The sequence below is a fragment of the Larimichthys crocea genome, chromosome XVII (genome assembly GCF_000972845.2).
Source record: "Larimichthys crocea isolate SSNF chromosome XVII, L_crocea_2.0, whole genome shotgun sequence".
Taxonomy (NCBI): domain Eukaryota; kingdom Metazoa; phylum Chordata; class Actinopteri; family Sciaenidae; genus Larimichthys; species Larimichthys crocea.
Window position 1 is genome coordinate 7,946,843 of NC_040027.1, and position 25,319 is coordinate 7,972,161.

The 25,319-nt window shown below is 44.0% G+C and overlaps 1 protein-coding gene across 1 annotated transcript in view; it reads right to left on the reverse strand.

The window, feature by feature from the left end:
* The window catches only part of pik3r3b (phosphoinositide-3-kinase, regulatory subunit 3b (gamma)), a 121,224-nt gene that overhangs the window by 87,714 nt on the left and 8,191 nt on the right, over positions 1-25,319 (reverse strand). The window contains exons 3-4 of the mRNA XM_027290669.1: positions 10,720-10,851; positions 2,606-2,798 (exon numbers count right to left, since the gene is read on the reverse strand). The gene's annotated coding sequence lies outside the window, so the exon portion shown is untranslated. The remainder of the gene's footprint in view (positions 1-2,605; positions 2,799-10,719; positions 10,852-25,319) is intronic.

Sequence of the window (25,319 nt, forward strand, 5' to 3'; positions counted from 1 at the left end):
CACTGTCTGTAGCTCACAAGACGCTAGCTATAGCTGCGGTATTGTGCCAATCACACGAGGCTTTAAATCAGAAACACTTGTGGTCGGGCGGCACAGTGGTGCAGTGGTTAGTGCTGTCGCCTCCCAGTAAGTTTGCATGGTCTCCTGCGTGTCTGCATTGCTTCAAGGAGCAGTGCAAGTACAGAACATCAAGACATTACTCTGGTATGTCTAATGGAGGGCAGTGACCAAGAGAAGCACAGATAACAGCACGAAGCGAGAAGGTTCCCGGTTCAAATCCTCCTGTGTGGAGTTTGTATGTTCTCCCAGGTTCTCTGCAGGTTCTCTGCAGGTTCTCCGGTTTCTTCTGACAGTCCAGAGACATGCAGGACTAACAGATGCATTTTAAATGTGCAGCTGCGTGTACTGGAAATATATCTGCCAAATCTTACAATTTTCAATTTTATCAATACCTGGAAATAATCGAGATGTTTCCATGTCTCGGTCTGAAACAGATGCATCGATTCGTCGTTGTTTATTGAAGAATCTTTGAAGCTATGTTTGAATTGAATGCGATATGTTGTCTATGTTAACTCCACTCTTTATGAATGATGTGTGTGCTGAATGATGTTTTTATTATATGTCTCTATTTTCTATCAAAAATATAAGTCACATCTAGAAGAAATCTTCGTCATGCCTTCCTAAAATCTACAAATCAGGAGTGGAGATATGTTCAGTTGTTGTCCGAGTTCCCTTGTTGTGTCCCAGTGTTGGTGCTGGTGGTGACCACTGTCAGCTGGGATTGGCTCCAGCCCTCCGCAACCCCGGTATGGGTTAGCGGTTCTGGAAAATTGATGGATGTACGGACACTTGTGGTTTCGTGAGTCTTTTTTTTTGTCCTCTGGATCTTTCTGTCCTTTTGCTGAACAATGTCAACATGAATTTTAACTTCTTTAACCTTTCACTCTTTGTGTTGAGTCGACAGCAGCACGGTGGATGTGGGGTCGACTCAAAATAAACTCTGCGGTCTGTCTGTTTTTGGACAACAATGGAGCTCTCTAAGAAGAAGCTATATCAGCCTTTACACAGAACGTATCAGCGGGATCAGTCCTTCCTTCTCGGTGTTTTCATGAAACTTGTTGACAGAAAGAAAAATACTGAATATTTCCAGACCTCGTAGTTACCCCACAGTAGAAAATCCCAAAACAAAAGAAGATGTGTGACTGTGTGAATGCTTGCAGTCAGCGGTGGATACTCAGAACTATCTCGGATTGACCAACATTTCCACACACACACACACAAAATAAGCTAACATGAGATCTGGTTGTAATAGCGTGGCATGCGATGCTCCGCCGCCCCGCTCTTTATCCGTCCATTGTGCACGTCAGAGGTGAATTGGTCGACCAGGCTGTGCAAACAATCACTGCTTCTGACTCAATGAGTGCCTCCCCGAATCCACTACGTCTCCACCGCACACAACGCCACAAGCAGAAATTCCTCGGTAATTTCTGGAAAAACAGACGCAGGCGAGCTCGTGCAGGCTACAGAGAAACAAAACAATCCCATCAGGCCTTGTTAATGCCTCAGTGTTCAAACATCCAGCTTAAACTCACTGCAGGATGGTGATATCACCGAATATCGAAGACTTATTATAAAAACATCATAGTGTCACTCAGCGGATCTTTTAAAGGACATGAGAAGTCCTCGATTGTGGATTGACTTTTAAAAAAAACATTCAGTGAAAAAAGTTTGTTGACTTCTTGGGCTGATTCTCAAATCGCAGGATGAAACAGAAACTGTGACTGTGTTTGAGATAATTCATGCTTTTTATGCAACGGATGGAAAGAATAAGAGAAATGCTAACGATCAATTTGACCGTGAAACAGAATGAAACTAGAATTTCTTTTTCTGCCACGTCAGTGTCATGCTTCACCTCTCTGATTATCTAAACGAGCTTCCACCAGAACGTAGAGAGACGCCGTGTGGGGGAAGTTATTTTGAACTGACCTGAGAGGTTTTTTGGAAATAAGAGTTTGTCTGACTGGGATCAGAAAATAAAAGATACATCTGAAGGATATAAGGAACTACAACTCCCATGGTGCATGCAAAGTGCAAAGGTATGTTTCTAACAGTGTTCAGCAGCTTAACTCTGATTCTGGGTCAGTTTTTGGATGTTTTGGCAGCGACTGGCTGATTTCTTCAGAACTCCTCTGACTCTGATTCACTCCTCTCCTCCACAGATCTGATCTGCTGGCTGAGGCGCCGCTCTGTTTAAACCGAATGATTTCTCCAAAACAAAGAGTTGACATCATTTAAACTGGCGTCTGTGACATAAACCTGTTTTTATCATGAAATATCTGGGACACTGCGTGCACAGAAACACGCCAGTAGCATGTTCTGAAATCATCATTTTGTCTCCACCCGTCCTGGCTGTGGGAGGCGTCACATGTAAACCTGAGCTGAGCTTGAAGAAACAGATGAGACATGACGCATGCGGCACCACGGTCAGAGTTTAGATCCAGATACCAGCAGGTTGATACACCTTGAGCACTGATTGGACACGAAGGCAGAAGTGTTGATCTTCTAACTGAACAGACACACTGCAGTTTGAGTCTGAGGCAGGTACCTGAGAGGAGACAGCTTGAAGACGGCCTCAGAAAAGGTTTGTCCCAGCAGACGGGGACCGGACTGGCTGTGCTGGCTGACCCGGGCCAGGTGTCTGCTGAGGTGGACCAGGAGCTGGTGGTTGGCTTGAGGGATGCTGGGAGACTCAAGGATCCTCTTCAGCCTCTCCCCGCACTCCTCCACGCTCTGACTCTCTGCGGGACAGAAACAGAACAACTTCTTTAGAGCGATAAACCGAGAAGCAGCATCTGGATCCATCCATCCATTATCTGTGACCTGTTATCCTCATCAGGTCACGGAGGCGAGGGCACATACAGACAAACCTCCACTCACATTCACACGGATAGCCTTAAGTTAATGTTCATGTGTTTGGACTGTGGGAGGCCTGACTGGTTTCTGCTGGGAACGCTTCACGACGTGTATGGAGAACAATGACGGATAATAATATCGACGTACGAGTGAAAGTGTTTTTAAGATAAGGTCCTTCACAGCACATATAACAGGTGAAGTCTGAGGACTACTTCATATTTCTGGAAGGTCTTTCATGTTTTTAGGTCTTTACAAATATGAAGGGTTTGCAACGAAAGGAAGGAGAACTAACCGAGTACAATGTTTCAACCAGGCTGACAGGTGAAGGACAGAAGGAGACGAAGATCCACTGAACAATACGTAAATAAGAATATAAGGAATGTATTGATATCAAAATGAAAAATCTAAAACCAGAGCAGCTTCCTGCTTCAGTGTCAAGTTTACGATGACACCTTGAATGAGCTGGAATGAACAGGTGTGTTGATTTAGCAAAGGTGAAACATATGTTTGCTCGGCTGCATCACTGAGTCTGAGCTGCACATGATGTAAACTGACCAATCACAGTTTAAAGCTGTTCAATCCTGTGGTCGTGCTTCAGTCATGATCTCAGGACACGTTCGCTTTTCTGGACTGGAAAACATTTCAAATGGAAAAAGAAATGTAAGAATATTAAATAAAGGAATCTAATCATTTCATTTTTTCTTCTTTTTAAGTGTTTAAAATGTAAATGATGTGTTTGATATTGAAGGAACAAAGAGAAACACCAGTCCTGCAGGTCATCAAACGTTACGTAACATCTATTTTACAGGAGAAGAAACTCTTCCTGCATCCGTAACCAGACGGGATGAAAGTGCACTGCATGCATCTGTGTGAACATCTGATCCCCGCGACGCCACGTGCATGCATGAACATCCGTCACATTGAAAAACATTTCACTCGTATGCATCGAACGCGGAGCAGACGACCGTGCTGCGCCGCCCGGCGAGCTGCACCCCCATCTACATCCATCCGAGCAAACCGCAGGCTGACTTTTGACGAGGCGTTCGGCCTTGGCGGGACATCGGTGATTTGAATTCAGAGGCCGGCACAGCTGCTAGCCAGCTATCCTGACAGACGCCATGGAGAAAATCACAGTGGGCTTCGCATACGGATGCTTGTAAAACCGACACAGTGGGAGGCGGCGCAGAGGGGATAATACGGCTCCTTTTCCTGCATTAGCCGGGGTTCAGACAATGGGCCGTGTTTGAAGAGGACCAGACGTATTGACGAGAGCTCTCACCACAGGCCCTTTACCACCGCAAACAAGCTGCAAACAAGAAAACAGCTGTGGCCGAGCCCGCTGTGTGCTGGGTTTATGACGGGGGGGGGGACTCAGTGGGAGACGGGAACAGATCTGAACTGAACACCACCCTCATTTATCTCCGTCTGAATGTGCTGCCTGCTCAGGGACGCCATGATCTACATTTACACCCAAACAGTGAAATCAAAGCCTCGGTTCACATGCTTCCACTTGTTACTTTAAGTGCTATATCGAGTGATTTGGTGCCGCAGTGCTGCACATGTGTACATGTATGTATCCAGGTGTCAGAATGTTGATATATATCGATTGACCATGTGAGGTATCGGTGTATTTGGCCGTCTGTGCAGGAATTAAAGTGTTCCCATTGATCCCAATAACAACAGCAGAGAGCTGGAAGGACTGACAGACAGCTGACCCAATGAAGTGGCGATAAAAAGATAACAAACAAAACCTTACGTAACACTATGACGTCAGTTTTTCTCTATATATTTAATATATGTAATTTTAGCTTCTTATTACAAACACCATTTCCCACAAGCCCGAGCTCTTCCGTGGGTTGAATAGACACAAAGCAGTGGGTGTGTCGTCCAACGTGTGACCATCACAGACTGAATAAAACATCCGTGACGCCAGATGAAGTCTGGAAGCTCAAACACCTGAAACATCAGGAACCGGATCTCAAAACGACTGAGGGAGTTTACTGACGGACATAAAGCCGCATGGCTAACACCTCACCAGTTAGTGTGTGTGTGTGTGTGTGCGTGTGTGTGTGTGTGTGTGTGTGTGTGTGTGTTTTGGGTGGGCAGGTGGGTGGTGATGGATGGCTGACAATCTGCTGCAGCCTGATGGAGGTCACGGAAGTCACCTCTCACTGTCTGACCACTACTCACCAAACACACACACACACACACACACACACACACACACACACACACACACACACACGCACACACAGCCCTCCTCCATGTGTTATTATGGATTGGGGTTGACCCCGCTGGTCAATAGAGGTCAAGGCTGGAGAGGGAACTTGGCCTGTCCATCTGGTCCCGGGGGACTCTGGGAGACCGGACAACTGGACAGTGAGGTGAGGGGGGTCGAGTCTTCACAGCTTCACGGGGACAATTACAGAGATAATTCTCATTTAAATTCTGATTGTTCTGTTTGGAAACAGGAAGAATTAAAGTGAGGAACCGTCTGATAATCAACCTCATATAACATTTCATACGATTTCTGGGATATATAATAACCGAGCATCCTGACCCAGAACACTGTCTGTATGAAAGTTGGATGCAGTGACCGAAAGCTGCATTTGCCAGTTAAGTTTAATTGAATCACATACTATAACTCAAGTTCCTCTTTATATACTTCAGATGATCACATGAAGCTCGAGGAAACAGGAATAGACATCAAGGTCATTAACTCAGTCAAATCAAATCAGAATCTGTGAAACATGAAGTAAGTTCTGTCACCAAACGTGTCTATGTGAGGCGTGATACTGAGGAACACGCATGGGAACATGGCTGGAGGTTGATGATTGGCCCTCTTGAATTATTTCAGACCAAACTTAATCGTCGTGCTTGAGGTTTATCAGACTTCAGAGTGTCGGCCTGTCAGTGGGTTCAGTATCTCAATAACGTCACGTGTCAGCAGCTTCGGATGGACACAGGACTGTAGTGCGTCTCTGACTTTTCTGTGATGCCACCACAGTTCAAAAGTGTTACTTGTCCACTGCTAGCCTCATCTGTAGGGAAAGTTGGAAACTTTCCATGGGAATTTATGGGAATAAACCGTGAATTTACAGAAATTAAGGTTGGCCTTTTAACAGGGATCTTAAATATAGTTGGAGAAAATATATTTTCACCAAACTAAGATGTTGACAACAGTAAACATTAAAGCTGTCAGTCATCATCGCGGACTCATGGTCTTTGTTGAGACTGCATGTGTTGCTGTGGTAACGGACCTCCGTTGTCCACATCGCTCTGCTGGTATCAGCATGATTCTGCTGAACTGCTGTGATGAACTTCCATCAGTCTGGATTTGACGTTGTCGTAGCGTATCATGGTTCTGACAGCTGGAATCAAACCGGCTCCAGATGTGGCTCAGGTCTGATTTCCAAACATCGTGTTTCACGTGTTTTCTTTGTGCTGGGCGTCTTGTTGTCGTGTAAACAGCTTTGACTGGATTTGAAAGATTATGGGTATGACCCAAAATAATAAAAAAAAAGAATAACAAACAGAAAACATCAGCTTCTCAGACAGATAAGAAGATAAGTTGAACATGTGTTGATGGGATCCATTAATCACACGATTTAATCTGATCTCATCGTTAAAGGAAGGTCCAGATAGACAGTGGTCACTCATAAAGGCCAGCTGCCTTCATCCTCACAGACGATGACCCCGGTGAGACCATCAGGGTTAACTAACTCACAAAACTAATGAATGAGAAAAGACGGGGACGGGATCAAAAATAGGCATGGGGGAAATAAGGACAGAGGGGAGGAAGTGAAGAAGGTCTCAGATTAAATTATTAAGATTAGTGACCAAAGACAGAAGGAGGCACGATGAAGATAAATCTGACCTGGAGTCATCATCACCTCCCTCTGCAGCCAACATGACTTTAAAATGCTTCAAGGCGCCTCAGCACATGAGACAGCGTCACAATCCCCCTTTGAAAGAGCTGGTAATCACACCGGAGGATAACAAAAGGCTGACTGTGGTCAGAATGTTGCAGGAACAGATAAGAGGAGGATTACAGGATGATTACATCCATCTGATGACAACAAATGTTGTAATTATTGTGTGGCACACAGCACAATGATGATTGCTCTGAAATAGAAAATGACTGGACTAATTTGGGGATTAAATAGAGTTTGACTCCGTGATGACGCACATGAGTCGACATTTGTGTATTTAATTTAACGCTTTAATGATAAAATTACATTTTGCATCTTTCAAAACACGTTAAAATCTTTTCTGTTGACCCACTCTGACCTGTGATCAGGTGAACGGTGTCTCTGTCATTCGTACGTCTGTTCTCACACTATGTAACTTTGGGCTCCGGGTCGGGAGAAGTACGTAACGCTTTACGGCACTAAGTCACACAGCAGCAACTATTTCACTGATTCTGGTGAAACTGGATCATATTTTATGGAGGAAATGTTTTCTGGTTTTCCCTCTGATGTCCTCCGGCTGCTCCGCCTCAACTCTCTGTGATTTACAGAGTTTATGATGGACAGTGAAGTAACCTGCTGACAGCTGTAGCTGCTGTTAGATCTTCTGTAGCTGCTGTTAGATCAGTTCGTCAGCTTGGCGGTGAGCTCAGAGCGACGGGTACCCGCTGAGCTCACCGCCAAGCTGAGAACTGAGTGTTTGTACCAACAGGCGTTATGGACGACCAGGAAGAAGAAGAGGGAGGTCAGCAGCTTCTATGGACATAATGGCAGAGGAGAAGAGAGTGAAGAGGACGCTGACGGAGGAAGCTAAGAAGAGAAAAAGGAGAGAGTGAGCGAGCAAGAAGCCGCCGGAGGCGGATTATAATTCAACAACTTCAGCTTTAGCTGTGATTTACAGAGTTTATGACGGACAGTGAAGTAAACTGCTGACAGCTGTAGCTGCTGTTAGCTCATGTTAGCTCAGTCTGTTAGCCGGGCTGCCCGGACTGTGAGCTCAGAGCACCGGGGGGAGTGTTGGTGTTTGTGCCACAGGAGTTTTGGACCACCGGGAAGAAGAAGAAGAGGTTTACAGGAGGGCCACAGCAGGATAATGCTAATAGGGAGCAGAGCAGGTGTCGTGATAGAACCGGAGCTGGGCGAGCTGGCAGCCTCTATGGACATAATGGCAGAGGAGAAGACAGCAAAGAGGACGTCGACAGAGGAAGCTAAGAAGAGACTGACTTTTAGTGGTTGGTGAAATAAAAGGCTGAAAGACACTGAGCTGGGCGTCTTCATGTTTCTAAGTCTACAGCATGTTTCTTTAACACACACTTAAAATACTCCGTGCTTCCAGTCAGCAGAGTTGAAAAGGGGATCTGAAAATCCCTTCCAACCAAACAGGATTTCGAAAAGGGAATTTCCCATGATGAGCCACTGACTGGAAAAAAGGCAGCAGATCAAACAGAGGAGAGGAATGACTCGTCTCCCGGAGAGCGGCACAGCCAGAGGAAAGGTAACAAATTAAAAGGAATGAGAGGGGATTCCAACAACATCAGCAGATCTCAGGGATTAGACTCAGATAAGACGGACGGTAACTGTCTTCATATGAGGCAGATCTGACTGATTCCATCCATATGGACATAATCACCACCACACCCTCCGGTCCACTGCATGCAGAACATTTCTAGATACTTCTGTTTGACGGTCCTGTCCGATACACTTGTTTCATCTGCAACATCCCCCAACCCTCAAACTAACCCTCCACCACCCAAACCACCACTTACTTCACCTCTTCAATGCTTCTCATCCCCATCACAAACACAAACAATTCATCGAGCGTCAAGTGTTTGTGACTGAGGTACTGTACGGACACATGAAACTGGGTTTGAGGACAAGTGAGGGATACGAGGTCTGGTCTGTACTGAGTGAAGCGCAGACATAAAGACTGCTAAAGAAGAAGAAACAGATAAGATCCCTCGAGCAAATAGTTTATTTTTCAGGGATCTCACGACATTATTGCGTGACTTATCCATTCTGTACAAATCAAAACGCTTCAGACCTGTTTTATAATCCCCACGGACTTCACAGAGGGAAGCCGTCCTAAATTAGAAGTTCAATTTGAACGGGCTTGACCTCGGACGACCTGCGCAAAATACTGGATGCCTCCTTTCAAAGTGGTTTATCCTGACTTCAAATGTTTCCATGACCGGCCATTTAACTGGGCGAGGACCATGAGAGAGAGAAAAGCACTTACAGAAGATCACATCGAGGAGCTTAGCCTCGAGGAGGACGCAGGAAGCTGGTGTGAACTTCCTGCAAAGCCAGCCACAACACGGACCCTCTGTCTGTCCGTCTGCCTGCGACTTTGTTTTATTTCCACACACCGCCCGCGCAAAGCACGAAATGCCGAATGTCAAGGAAAGGTTCGTTAATAATAGATACGCGAGCGAGAGCCCCTAAAAGCCGCAGAGAGGAGGCCCTGCTGGGGAAGGTGGGCGGCAGGTGAAAGGGTGAACAAGCAGGTCAGCTGTACAGAAACGAGAAAAGAGAGCGAGCGCCGGGCTCGGAGCCACGTTTCAGCTCACAGTCTGTTTTTATATAATCCCAAAGCTGTCAGGAGATTAGAAGAAATTTGATGCTGACGAGAGGGTACAGCCTCGTCGTCTTTACATCCCGATACTGCAGGAATCTGTCAGGTGTGATGAGTGTCTGCGCTCATTCCAAGTGACAGAGGCACAAAAAAAACCCCAAACACACCGAGCGAGGATCGAGCTCCAGAGTTTAAAGCCTGCAGTGTGTGGAGAGCAGACGACCGAGGATGATGCCGGAGGCCGAAACTCACACCAGTCATCAGACATGAGAAACACAGGAACACTCAGAATCTGAAATCTGATGCGGGTCAGTGTCAACCTGCTAGATCCGACTCCTTAAAAGTTTCCAAAAGTTTAACTTTGGCTGTGGTTCAGATTTTATTCACGATAATCTTCATTTTAATCAAGTTGTCTGTGAGATTTCTGCCTCCAGCTCCACGAGATGCCAACCTTTAGACCTCAAAGATAAATCATCATAAATAAATAATAATAAATAAATACAAATAAATAATTGATGATGGTTCAGTAATCACTAACATTTTTTATGTACTAATACGATATTTTTGATTCTCAGGGAGGGAAGACCAACAGAATAATTCGACCCACTGCACTACACATGGCTGCAACACAATGCGTCCATCATAATCAAACTTATAATGAATAATGAGTCAGCGTAAGCAGGTGAAATGTGTCTGTGTTCGATGTATTTTCACAGTCATACAAACAGGCTGAGAAAAGGAAAAGGAAGAAGAGGTGTGAGTGTGAGAGGAAACCAGGAGAAGGTGATGAAGAACAGGAGTCTCGGATCTTTCCAGAGAGTTTTCTATCAGCTCGACACGTTGCAGATAAATAATCTACAGCTCATTATTTCACCAGCTTTGACGACCCTTTGGTAGAAAGTAGTTCACAGAGAGGTCTTTGGATTATCACCAAGTTAGTACCCGCCAGTGCAGCGTTCATCTAAGACTCATCTCACGCTCCTCAACAATGCTGCCAAATTAACACATGTAGAATCATATTTAGAAGAACATAAACCAGGAAAATGACCAAATCTGAGCCAGTAAACTAAGTCTGGAGGGAGAAACGCTTCTGAAACGCTCCCGGTGGAGTTTGATGTCGATGCAGGACGGACCAGAACAAGATGTGACAGAGACGTGAACGGTGGAGTCACGAGGCGAGCATACGTCTGTTCTTTGATCACATCATGACATATGCAAAACCTCTTTACCATTCAAAGTGTGTGTGTGTGTGTGTTGCAGTGTTACCTTGAGCGGTGTAGACCAGCTCGCTGTAGACTGTGGCGGGGATGATGGGGGCTGGCAGATCCTGCAGGAAACCTCTGAGAGCATCAGTCAGAGAAACCACATCATACTGGTCCAGGTCCACTGAGACTGGATCTGAGACAGGAAGAGGAAGAGGAAGTGTCTCGAGATTATTGTTCAGTACGCTGGTCAGTCATTCCAACATCTCACTGTTAACGGGAAACTTCTGTCTTTGGTAACCTGGACTTCCCCGTGTTTTTGTGTCTGACTGACTAACAGGGCTGAAGAGCTGCAGCCAGCGAATGAATCATCTGTCAGAGTAACTGCACACAATCAACGTACGTCCATGAAAAGTGTTTGTTTTTCCTGCTGACGTGCTCACAGACCGCCGGGTTCAAATGCACCAGACTACTTTTCCTTTAACGTCCACGTGAAACAGAAAGCAGAGTGCTGTTTGGTTCCTCTACCTGTAAAAAGAGAAGCTAGTCATCATGCATATTTCTTTACGTTTACAGTAGCCAATGGAGAGTGTGTGATGCACCTCCACGCTATGCATGGCTGGGAGCGTCAACATCTGGCTTCCACGGTCCGACCCATTACCAAACACGACCTCTGACACCAGCAGTGGCCAGTCCAACACATGCTAAAGCTCAATCTGTCCCTCATAAAGTGTGTAAATCACAGAGAGCTGGAGCTGAGCAGCCAGAGGAAAACAAATATATTATGTATAAAACCTGATCCAGTGTGAATAAAGTTCTAAAGTTGAGGCCCGGCCAGAGATGACTGTATCAAGACGTCAGGCGATGAATCATCAACTTTTTATGTTTATCTGGAAACTCTAACACACCATGAAGAATACCTTGAATGTGACTTTTTTGGTTCAGATACGGGAGTATATACACGTGACAGATGTTTACCACACTGGAGCTGAAGTGTGTGAACTAATGGGGGTCCGCTTCCATATCAGCAAAAATAAATGTGGGACTGGGTCAGTGGTGATCCAGTTTGCCTGAGTGTGTCAAGTCTCACGGTCAGTTGTTTCTGGGAAAACAGATAAAAAAATGTGCCGCAGATAGAAAAAGAAGCTGAGATGTGCACAACATACGGCGAGTTTACAGATGTGTCCGCGTGCAGACAAAACAGCCGATAAGAAGCCCGCGTGAGCGCTCTGCAGATTAGCAAAGGACGAAGCACACGGCACCGCGGGACACTTTTTGTCCTCCGTCTTTCACCTCCACCGTCCTCCTCTGCTTTACCTCCATGTGTCCTTCCTCCCCCCCTCAGCGTCTCTTCCTTCCTCTTCCTCCTTGACCTTTCTTCTGTTGTGCCGTTTATCTTAAATCTTCCTACGCCTGCTCCTCTTTCTCTTCCCTCCACCCTTCCTCATCCCATCCTCCACTTTTTTTCCACACTGTGTGCAGCAGACCCCGTGGAGTCAAAGCGGCTGTTAAATCCCATTGATTTGCCCCTCTAACTAATGCCTGAATAAACTTAACCAATCACCACAGGCCAGTAAACCACCAGCCCATTAATATCAATGGATGACCTCCTCACATGGCGGTGCTGAGGCCTGTGTTATCGTGCTGTGATTTGTCTGGGGGGGATTCGATCATCCCAACACCCAGACGGAGCAAAATTGGTGTTGTCTTGGGACCCGGGTTCATGAAAAGATATTAATACACCTTTGTGTGTGTGTGTGTGTGTGTGTATTAGAGCGTAAAACAATTTGATTCCTGAAGAGCAGATTGTAATTTGTTAATTTGAGAGAGCTTTTCTTTATTAGGTTGGGATTTGTGCTGGTGATAATAACGACAGCGGCGATGCTGTTTTATTAGTTTGCACGTCTGGTGCAGAAGATACTCGTGGCTAATTGTGACGCTTGCAGCGATTTCCACTGGGGAAATCACACAGAGGCACGCTTCTCCTCTCGTAACTTGTTTCACAGTTTGGGTGACTCTCCACCAAACGCCTCTCCAGCTGTCGAAGTGTCCGGACCTCCTCACCTCACGGACAGAAGCAACGTGATCAGCAACAAATGTGTTAACCCTGAAAACCCCAAAGCTGTTTTTAGCTTCCTTTAACAGTCGTCACATGTCTTAGCTCTTAGCTCGGCATGCCGCTCACGTCATCGGGTGTCAACTCTTCAGAAAAGAAGAAGAATTTTTAAACACACTTATCCTGTCCAGATCAGCACATCCTGACAGCTGGAGCTGCACGCCGTGTCCGCTGGGCTTCGACTGACGTGCATGAAATGACGCAACACTCAGCCGGCGTGTCGAGAATATGCACAAGTGCCATCAATTATATAAATGAGTGGAGAGAACTATATTGGTCGGACATTGTGCTGTCAAGAAATGTAGTGATGGTTTAAACATAAAGATCATCTCAGGATGATTGGAACAGGCAGTCAGCTTGTTGCGTGGATGTTTTTAAGGGCCCAGGTTGGTCTAAAGGTCAGAGAAGCAAAGCGCCTGTATCTGTGTGGTGAAGCACTTGGCACTCCTCATCACCGTCACCGAGGTGCCCTCGAGCAGGGCGCTTAACCCCGAACACTCCAGTGAAGCTGACTGTGCTTGTGCTGGACATCTTCCAGGTGTGAATGTGTGTAACTCAAACAGCAACCTCCCCGTGGCCGAGAAGTGAAGCCAATGCTCAAGTGTCAAAAACTGCAGTTCCTCTAACGTCCACCTGAGGCTGGCTCCAGAAGTGAGTCAGTCTCCATAAGTCCCCATGTCCAAATGTCCAACTTCACAGCAGAAATAAACATGTTTACAGCCTGGTACAAAAAACAGTTTTGGTCTCTGTAGCTAATTTCCCCGTTCATGACAACTGTACTGAGGGTGAATTTATATACAACTCACCTGTTCACATTATATTAAGGCTTAAAGTTATGCAGGATTAAGAGCGTGGACGCTTTGACTGACAGGTGGGAAAATTCAGTTTCCAACAGTGTTGACAGGACAACTCTTTCTTTCCTTTTAAACCAAATAAAAAGTCTCTGGGCCAAGCAGAGGCAACAAACAGGGAGAGAAACACTAGTGCACACATGCAGACGGCTGCAGAACCAGAACCAGGAAACAAGTACTACCAAGTTCTGGTTGGGCAATTTCTATTGAATAAATGGGAAACGTCTTAACTCTTCTGGTATCTAGAATCAGCCAGTGTTAGCTGTCTGCTACGTTAACCACGGATGTACAACAACAATTACCATATGTACATTTTTACATAATAAAATGTGTCATTTACTCAGTTAAAATCAATCTATTCGTAGAAATACTCAGATTTTTGGATTATTGTCGACCCTTGACTTCAGTTAGACCTCGTTTGATTGGCTGTTGGTTTAAAAGCATAGTCGCTCTGTATAACGAGGCTCTGTTTAAGTACTTTGTGTTGGACAATGACAATATTTAGGTCTGTAAAACAGGATTTCCAATAAAACAGATACTGTATGTATGAATCCAGACAATATGTTGGCTTGTCATGAGTTATTTGAGACTTCTAAGAGTGGAAGGAGGCAGCAATGACAAAAACGGCTTGTTGAGGACACACTTTGCTGAGACGCGTCTGTCTTTCCCACGCTAACACAAAATGGAACGATTGTTCTGAAGGAACGCACATGATTTCTTTGAAGTCACTGGGTTCATTATTTAGTGCTGTGAAGAATTAGACGACACAAATAGCTGAGAAGTTACCATAGGCCTTTCACAGAATGTTAAGAATGGTTATTTTTAATCCATGATGGCAGACACAGACAGTCACTCAGTTTCAGAACAGCAGCTGAGTGTTTTCTATCAGACGCAGAGAAAATCGTCTTCAATATCAGAAACCATCAGATTAATTGAGGACCTGTCTGTTTACTCCATTAATGTTTCTGTTGTTGTCCTGGTGTCACTTCAGAGCTCACCCAGATGACCTTCCGGATGGTCCAAGCAGCCTTCAGAGCAGCATGACCAGGTCTGAACCCAACCGAAGACCAGGACAGAAGAACCAACCAACACTTGAACAGTTTTTACATTAACATTTATGGCTGAAACTAAGTAAATCGACAAATTAACAATCCACTTTGGTGAACTTGAGTACCCAAATGGCCAAATTCAAGCTGTCTTGCCAAGGAAGCTGTCTTGTAAATTGTTCAAACGTTTGTAGTTAGAAGACGAGTTTATGGTACAACTATGTTTCTTGAATAAACGATGTAGACTCGAGGTGTTTTGGACAACTTGGAGTACAGTACAAAAATCATATAAGATACCAAAGTTTGATTGACATATTGGGCCAATCATTTGGGAGAAATGTTGTAAAAACACTCAGTAAACACGATGTCCACATTGGCCTGAGTCGCCAAGCATTTGCACTTTCAGAGACCTTAAAGGTCCAGAGTGTAGGTTTTTGGTAACAAAACGAGGACGTCACAGATGTATATATTGTCCATAACCTGGAAGCATGTGTTTATTGAGTTGGCAGTAGAAGGACAAGTGTCCCGAATACTGATATAGGGAGCCAAGCTAACTCGGATGTTACCGTAAGATCACCAGCCCTGCAAATAGTAACTACATGACCAACACCTCCTACTTTCCAAGGACACGCAAATTGATTTTTCTGTGTTATTTTCTCACCTGTTCACACATTTTAAATACCATTTTGATGTGTGTTTCTGTGTGTGTGTGTGTGTGTGTGTGTTAGTTAGTTAGTCTGAAAAGTGCCAAAGCCGAGACGAGTAAATCTCGTCCGGCCTGTGTTTTGTGTTTTCTGCCAAGCAGGATAGTAAATCCCTTTGTTAAAGAGAGGCGAGTGTCTGCTGACTTGTTTATTGCAAATGTGGACCAGACAACTGGTGTGTGTTAACGGTTATGAGACAGCTAGGTGTAGCCAGCATTAAAACCAGAGCTTCCCAGCAACGGCTTCAGGATTTGGGGAAGAAAACAAATGTTATCTACTTTTCCTGTCGATGACCCTTAAAAAATGCACCATGCCACATTTTAATATCAGGAATGCAACAAATGGGTTGTGGATATTCTAAAAGATGCAGACATTATTACTCAACTTTGCAGTTATCCTCTGCTCCATGGATGTTTTTAATTTGGGGTTTTACAGCACATTTACTGTTCATTCAGTCTGTAGGTTCCCCTGTAGCATTGATAAATATGCAACATCTGGTTAGAGTTTTGAAATAAAGCTTGCTAATAAATAAGTTTGGTTGGATTTCAGCACAAAAACTGCTTGGTTTGGGGTAAATTAATTATGTAACATAACGCGACGCAATGTAACATAACATGATGTAGTGTAACATACATAACTTGATGGAACATAGTGACGTAACATAGCTTAACGTAACGTAATATAGTATAACATGACATAATGTACCGTAATGTAACTTAACGTGATGTAGCTTAACATAATAATAATGTAACGTGACATAATGTTTGTTTGACTCCCTGACTTCGATGACACTACTAAACCTCACAACATACAGATATGATAAATTACAGGGTTAGTTTCAGCACCTTAGTTTGAAGCATAGGGCCACTGACCAAGCTACGTAACGTAACGTATCGCAATGTAACGTAACGTAACGTAACGTAACATAACGTGACGTAACGCAAGACAACACAACGCAACATAGTGTAGCAAAGGTTAAAATAACAATGTAACATAACGTAACATAACAATATAACATAACGTAACATAACAATGTAACATAACGTAACATAACATAACATAGTGTAACGTAATGTAACGTAACATAACGTAGTGTAATGTAATGTAACGTAACATAACGTAGTGTAACGTAACATAACATAACGTAGTGTAACGTAATGTAATATAACGTAGTGTAACATAACGTAACATAACGTAACGAAACATAACGTAGTGTAACGTAACATAACATAGTGTAACGTAACATAACGTAGTGTAACATAACATAACGTAACGTAGTGTAACGTAACATATCGTAACATAACATAACTTAACTTAGTGTAACGTAACATAATGTAACATAACATAACGTAGTGTGACATAACGTAACATAACATGACGTAGTGTAACATAACATAACGTAACATAACGTAGTGTAACATAACGTAACATAACATAACGTAGTGTAATGTAACGTAACATAACATAACGTAGTGTAATGTAACGTAACATAACGTAGTGTAACTTAAGTAACGTTGTGTAACATAATGTAACGTAACATAATGTAACGTAACATAACATAACGTAGTGTAACATAACATAATGTAACATAACGTAGTGTAACATAATGTAACATAACATAACATAGTGTAACATAACGTAACATAACATAACGTAGTGTAACGTAACGTAACATTGTGTAACATAATGTAACGTAACATAACGTAGTGTAACTTGATGGAACATAGCTTAATGTAACAGCACATTTATATAGTGATACTCTGTATGCACTTGCCACTTTTACACAGTCCTCGTTGTCTATTTATATGGTTATATTTTATTTATCTTATTCAGTTCAATTAAATATTTCTTCTATATCTTTATAGGACTAGTGCTCTTACAACAATCGACCAATATAACTGGAACTGGAGCCTGAAGTGGGGCGGCAGAGACGAGGCTCTGCAGGGTTGAGTTATGTCAGAGGGGTGAGGTGTGCCGGGCGGGAAGGCCTAAGTCAGCAGGGCAGCTTTAATCACACGTAATGAAACAGAGCTGTATTCCAGGAGCACAGCCAGTACAGAGAGAAATCCCCACATCAATTCAATCCTCTGTCCTGCTCTTCTTTCTCCATCTATCCACAGTCCTAATTATCTGTCTCACCTTCTTCTTCTACAGTTTTCTGGACCAGTACAGTGTGAATATTTCAGCACACACACACACACACACACACACACTGATCATCTCTGGAGATTCACATTTGTTTGCTCAGGTTAGCAATTAACCAACGTGACCTGAAGACAGACACGTGCAAACACACACACACACACACGGCTGCGTGTACAATCATACCCAAATAGGTCATTATTGATTATCACTTCAGGTTCACGTCTGGGCCGTGATGCATCGATGCATGATTTTTTTCCGATCTTCCTCCCGAAGGACCGACGTCAAGCGGTCACTTCACCTTCGATCTGTCTCCGTCTTTCCTCTCAGCCATGACTTCTCTCTCCATCAACGCTCTCATCTTCCTTTTTTTTTGTTTTTGTTGTTCAGATGTGTTTCCTCTGCTCACATCATGTCACTGATTATAAGCTTCAGCGCGCACACACACACACACACACACACACACACACACACACACGTCCTCTCCGTACTCGACCTGTCAGTCAGCTAATCAAGGCTTTGTCTGACCCTGGCTATGGATCAGTCGACAGATGGGCAGATGAATGAAAGGATGGATGAATGAATGAATGGATGGATTGAAGCTGGGTCAATAGTCAACAGCTAACAGAATTATTGGACTGCTGCGTCGAACACAGGATCCATTTGGCCGGGACGGCTGATTGGCTCGGATGAGATATTTGTGGATTATCATCCAGAGTTTGCATTTCTCTGAAGGTCAAGTGAAGTCGTTTTTATTGAGAGAGCACGATTAGATCTGAGGTTACTCAGTCCACCTTAAAGTGAACAAAATCTTTATGTAATGAGAAGAAATAAAAAAGTAGGAATAAACAAACTGGAAAAATAAAAAAAGAAAAGTGGATGACATGATCATAAAGAGTTCATACAGTTTCTCTTTTGAGTTTTAGAGATAAAATACTGACAGAATAAAAAGAGTTTCAGTTTTTTTTAATATTTGTGATTTCTGAAATCTGTTTTCAGTAAAAAAAAACAATAAAAGAAAATCAACATTAGAGGCAAATAACGTGAAAATAATTAAGTTATTGTGACATATTACATTATATTAAAGTCGTGGGGCTGCATAAAACATAAATAAAAACAGAATTCAAATAATTTTTTACCAATATTCAACTGATGACAGAGACGAGATATCTATCCTGAATTTCTGGACATTACTCGGAAAACTGTAAACACAGTTCATCTCTGCATCTATAAAATAAGTTCAGACTCCACCATGCAAAGCTAAAGAGCTCATGTTGAGACGTTGTGTCCTCCATGTCAAATCTACGTCACTCAGCACCCGAACATTTTGGGGAGGGAGTTTGTACTTTCCATTAATTTCGTAGCTGTCAAAAATGTCAGATTTGTTTAATTGTTCTTGTTTGATTGGTGTCCGTTCTAGTCAATGTATCAAACCTTACCGGCTCCATCCGGTGGGCCTCTCAGTCTGTCCTATTTCTGACGGACACCGCCGAGCAGCCTGCATCGATTTAAAACAGAGCACCTCGAGCTGACAGGAAGCCAGATACAGAACAGCAGAGAGAATCCAGTGGATTTTCAAAATAAATCACCTTACCATAAACTGCTGGTCGTAAAAACAAAAACAAAAGCTAAACTAATAAACTCTGTAGCATATTCACACATGTAGAAACATGTTTAGAAGAACATAAACCAGGAAAATGAGCAAATCTGAATGTTTAGAAGAACATAAACCAGGAAAATGAGCAAATCTGAGCAAGTCAGTGCAGCATTCAACGTTAGTTTATGAGAGAAAAGTTAGACCATGTAGCATCTTTAACTGCGAACAGGTGTGTCTGAACACTGATCATAGAAACACACACCCTGAAGGTCACACGGACAATGATGATTGATTTAAATGTTATTTAAGACGGTCAAGGTTGTGACATCGCAGCCTGCCGCAGAGAGCTTTCCTGGAACAAAATCAAAGAAATAAAGAAACTCGACGCCGGTTTGATTCCTTTCAGATTTCTGTTGAGGTCAGAACACCGAGTGTGTCTCTGTTATCTGGAGTCAGGACGTACAGGTACGGCAGATCCGCAGAGGTCGAGTCAGAGACGTAAAAGAGGCTCAATGACCCCGTCTCTTCCCAACTAAAGGCCGTCTCTTACCGCACGGCGTCCAAGGCCGAAACATCCCCGCGGAAGAAAGACGCACTCTGGCTGAACTTGAACCTGAGCCACAGGAAATGTGAAGGACAGAATCCATCCCCTGTTCATACACAATGACGGCAGTATGGCTTAATCAGATAAAGCTGCGCTAATGTAATACACAAAACCCCTGTGTTCATCTGTGTGTGTTCATCTGTGTGTGTTCATCTGTGTGTGTTCGTCTGTGTGTGTTCGTCTGTGTGTGTTCGTCTGATACTGTGTGTGTGTGCACAGCATTCCAATAAGAATCTCATTACACTACAAAAGCTGTGTGATCGCCGGCATCACAGCGCTCTGAGTCAGTCGATTTTAAGACAAAAGGCTGCAACACAGTCCAGTGGATTCATGGGAAACGTGGTCCCAGCTAATCCAACAGTGCAGCGATTAAACTAAAGCACCGAGAGCGTTAGACTGACGGAGAATGAGAGGACAGTATTTAAGTTTGTTCGTTAATGTGGTCGAGGATTATTAGACTCAGCGTCGCCATGGCAGCAGTCAATATTTATGCTTCTACCTGAAATAATTATCTTCACAGCTAGATGACAGAATCTGATGTTCCCTGCAGGTCAGAGGATTCACTCAAAGTGCAACGATAACGACAGCTGAAATAAACTGCTCACTGTGTCACGTCATATTAATGCTCAGCATATTTTAGATGAATATTCATGATAAACACATAATTAGGGTTGGCAGTTTTCCGGAAACTCCATGGGAATTATGGAAATATATGTGAACTGATGTGAATTAACTGTAAATTGGGGGTGTACCTGCATTAAATCTGGTTGTTTTAGTCAAGATTATGACTATAACTATATTTAAGTTATATAATAAATTCCCATGGAAAGTTTCCAACTTTGAGAATTCCCAGAATTTTGCAACCCTACGCATAATTAAGTGAATTTTGAAAATCGAGCATGACTGCAAAAGAACTTTGTGCTGATGTAATCTCTCTGAACAGGACTCATCGTCTGACGACAGTTTAACCGAGAATGATGAGGAAGACACGTTGATGCTAACAGATATCTGCGTCTGATGCTGATACACTTTCATCCATCGACCCACTGTCGTCGATGGTTCCAAGATTCCAAAAGCCTCCGGACTAACGAGGTAAAAAAGAAACATTGGATCATTAGAAATGTGGCTGCGTGTTCTCATCTGATCTGTTCTGATGATCATGTTCGGACCGACGATGAAGAAGAAGACAAACAGTGCAGTCAGTGTTTCTGTCTGCAAACAAACAAAACCACAGTGTGTCTTTTCATCTTCATCATCCTCCTCCTCCGTCTCAAACCCTCGCAGACAGATAGGCATCTTCGTCCGCACAAACCAGCGGATCAATCAGCGAACATGAACACACACAGACAGGTCATGGGTTTGCTGATTCATGTGGAAACACAGGAGGGTTCATACACTCTGTGTGCACAGATACAATCTGTGTGTGTGTGTGTGAGGTCAAGGAATGTTGAAGTTAAAGAAAGATGGAGGAAGAAAAAGAGTCAGAAGGTTTTTGGTCGTATGACTGCAGTTTATCAGAAGCTCAAAGTTCAGCGTTACGTGTTCGGTGTTAGATATGAGAGGTGACAGTCACAGTGATGTCTGACAGCCTGGAGGTGACAGACGATGGAGGACGACACCACAAACCTAAAGCAGATGAGATGATCAGCTGAGCATGACGCACGCACACACACACACACACACACACACACACACACACACACACTCCAACTAACGGCCACATCTGCATGAAGATCACGAAATATGACCGAAAACTCCACAACAACCACTAAATGAAGCTCACAGTGAAACGACGGTGCAGTCTGAGGATGAGAACAAAACAAAAATACTAATTCACACTGTATGCATGCTAAAAAAAACATCTTATGAAGATGTACACGTTAGAATAAACCATAATAAGACGACACAAAGGACAGCTGATACACAGCAGTGAGAGGGAGGAACAATGCCTCAGCAGGTAAATGATCTACCACCAAATCTGACTCACTCGTGCACGGAGAGTTAAAATTTGGGACTGGTTGCGTGTGCAAAGTTTCTTTCCATGCATGGGGAGTCAGACTTCCTTGCAGAAGAAGAAGCCAAGACGACGAAGGTGAATACAAATACAAAGAAGAAAGTTTGGAGATGGATCAACAGAAGTAAAATAAAAAGTCATCACAGCGTTCCATCAGAGTATAATGAAGCTGTCACTCATGGGTTACCTGAAGGCATCACCATAAAACAGGTCCCCACAGTATATTTTTGCCCCGGGGCCCCTCTAACTGTCAGCGCCGGGTCCGGATAGTATAACGTCGAGTTAAAACCGCCTCTGGGAATGAACTTCTCCTGAACCTCCTTCAGATTTTATTACCGACGTGACTGCGTCTGAGATCAGCACGTTGAAAGCGACGGGGTGTCGTTTAGCTCAGTTGGTAGAGCAGCCGCCCAGTGTACGAAGGCTCAGTCTGTGCTGCGGAGGCCGAGGGTTCGACTCCGACCAGCGGCTCTTTCCCCCATCTCTCTCTCTCTCCACATTTCTATCAAAATAAAGGTTGAAAAGACCAAAAAAAAAGCAACACAGGCGACTTTCTGCTGAGATAATATTCACATATCAGCGATCCTGCGATCCGTTATGACGCCCCGGTGCCGTGTTTGTAGTTCTTGTGTTAGAGCGCATGAATATTTAACTTTCTGTAAGTTTAATGTCAGTTTGAGCGTAATCCCTCCACTATGACACTAAAACACACTCGCCCGTGGAGACTCAACACATTAAAGAAGTCGAGATCTGCAGAACGTTGTAAGTGTTGAGAGCTTTATTACGCTTTAATGGAGCTGCAGATGCTCAGGCTTTATGTGTGTTTATGTACATACAGGCACGTTTGATAGCTTTTATGTATACTCACCTATAACAACCGCTTTTACTATGCACTTTGTGTATTACAGCCATATTTCCTCGTGTTCTTCCTCCTTATTGAAAAGTGGATTTTTCTACTTTGAGGTTTTCTTCAAGTCTTTGTGCTAAGCTCGGCGTCATGATGGCAGACCCAAACCATCTCCTGAGGCGATGCTCGGTCTGCAGCCGGTCATCTCATGCAGACACGAAGCTCGCCTCCTGAACAAACTGTCCGATCGAGCGAGCTCGCTTGCCAAGTCATGGTTAACAAACTGGTGGTTGCTAACGCCAGCAGCAAGAAGAACCAAATTAGCTCGCCGCAAGTCACTTTGTCAGCAAGCTTCCACCACCAGCACCACCAGCGTCTATTTTGTGAGGATGCACACATGAATGTCGCTTTCTGGAACAAGACTGACCCAACATTTTCTGTTCTTGCATTGAGAGCGAGCAGCTCTGCGTCTTCTTTATAATGAACAGCAGCCGAATGCTCAACACGAACCGAGATGTCAGTGACTAAAAGACGCAGATACAGTTATAAAACGATGTGATTTTGATGGAGAGTTTCAGACCCAGCAGTGCTTTTCATTTCATTTCACTTCGCTGTAGTGAGATCTAGTTTAGATCACGCTGTGAAACAGGTGTAACGGCTCTTCAGTGGCCATGTCACGAAATGACTTGAGCGGAGATGAAATCAAAGTTTCTGTCCGTCGAATAATTCCGCATGAGTCTTTTTTTGGGTAGTCTGAGGACAGTTTTAAGGTCTGAGGACTAAAAAGTGTCCACTTCTGCTCTGAAGGCACCTTTGCAGAGACAGAAACAGACGAGCAGACAAGACAGTGATGGATTTAGTGAAAGGAAAACAAGACAGGAAAGAGAGGGAGGTAAAAAAAAAAGAGGAGAAAATAGCGACAGAAACATTCATTCCACGCTAACCACTGAACCAAAGTGTACAGGGTTCACTGTGTGTGTGTGTGTGTGTGTGTGTGTGTGTGTGTGTGTGTTTGGTCCCTGGGGTGATAATCTCAGTGTGAACTCTCTGAACTTTTTTTCAGTTTCTATACTGAATACAGTCAAATTGCTGTGTGTGATTTCATGGAAATCTATGTGCGAACCCGCTCACCTCTCAGTCTACCAATCTGTCCTTGGTATTCTGCTCGTACACACTGATATCACAACATGGACTCAGACAGATGCAACAGGAGAGAGAGAGAGACAGAAAGGAAAGAATAAAAGAGAGAGAGAGAGAGACAGAAAGGAAAGGAAAGAATAAAAGAGAGAGAGGTGTGGAAACTCTCGAGCTGCCAGACGAAACAAAGAGAAGTGAAAAAACTGAAGCCGACTGCAGCTGAGAGTTCATCCAAAGGCCGACGTTTAATAATAGTTGAGAGAGAGCTGGCATTAAAAGATAAATCAGCTCCTCTGAAATAAAAAACACAGCTCTGCTTTTCATCTGTCAGACTCACACGCACTGCATCTGTCCAAACCATGTTTCATTTTTCATTTCAGATGCAGATCTGACAAACACAAAGATCTGATCAGTTCGGTCAAAGTGTTGCTGAGTCATGATTTAAGGTTTATAAAAAAACATCTGTCCGAGTCAAAAAGTCTTTTGTCCTTTTGAACTTCCCTCTCTTAAACTACCTTAGCTCATGTCGTGAGTGTCATGCCAGAACAGGAGCTAGGCAAGCGGGCAGTGTAATTGTGCTCAGCAGCTTCTATGGACATAATGGCAGAGGAGAAGAGGAAGCTAAGAAGAATGAATGAAGAAGTGGCAAAGTAGAACTGACTCAAATGAAGTTACTGTGACTGCATCACCACATATGCTCCGTCTCAGTGACACTCTGACTTTATACAATGTTGCATGCAGCAGAGTGAGAGCATGAAACGCTGAGCTGAGTGTGTTTCAACAGACGGTGAAGCCACAGGTATCGCTTTGATCGCTCATGTTACAGGGCAACATATGGCAGAGGAGAGAGGAAGTGAGCATGGAGAGAGAGAGGAGAGGAGAGGAGAGAGGAAGTGAGCATGGAGAGAGGAGAGAGGAGAGGAGAGGAGGGGAGAGGAGAAATGAAAGGAGAGGAGAGGAGAGAGGAGAGGAGAGGAGAGGAGAGGAGTGGAGAGGAGGAGAGAGGTGATACAGTAAATAGATTCAAACACAGTGTTTGCAGACAGTGTGTCGGGCTGTCAGACGACACACTGGCGCTGTTGGCGAGAGATGACATCATCGAATGGGATGCTGGGAGCTTGTTCAGTGTTCAGGGAGGAGGAGGAGGAGGAGGAGGAGGAGGACAGTGCTGGAGAGAATCTTCTGTGGGTGTGATGTATATTTCTGACATCGTGTGTTTAATGTTTTATCGGTGTTGGTGTTCGGATGGTCGTGGCGCCATCATCAGATCCGACACACGCACAAACAAAGACACGTTCAGTTCGATGTCAGACTCTGCGGGAAACCCCGATCTCTGACCCCGTTACACCGAGCCATCTGTGTCGGCTCAACTTTGGCTGCAGGTCCATCCAACACGGTGGACAGATCAGGTCTGAGCCTGGCGCTTTACTTCGCAGAGCGAGTTCATCGCTCTGCTTCTGTTTCCATGGCGATCATCGTGAAGGAGGAGGATGAAATACTTCATGTTGTGATGAACTTTTTTTTCCCCAGAGTTGTAAAAGTCTTTCGTAGGATCACAAACAGCTCTGCAGAGCCGATGAAGTGAAGATCACGTTCACGCCATACA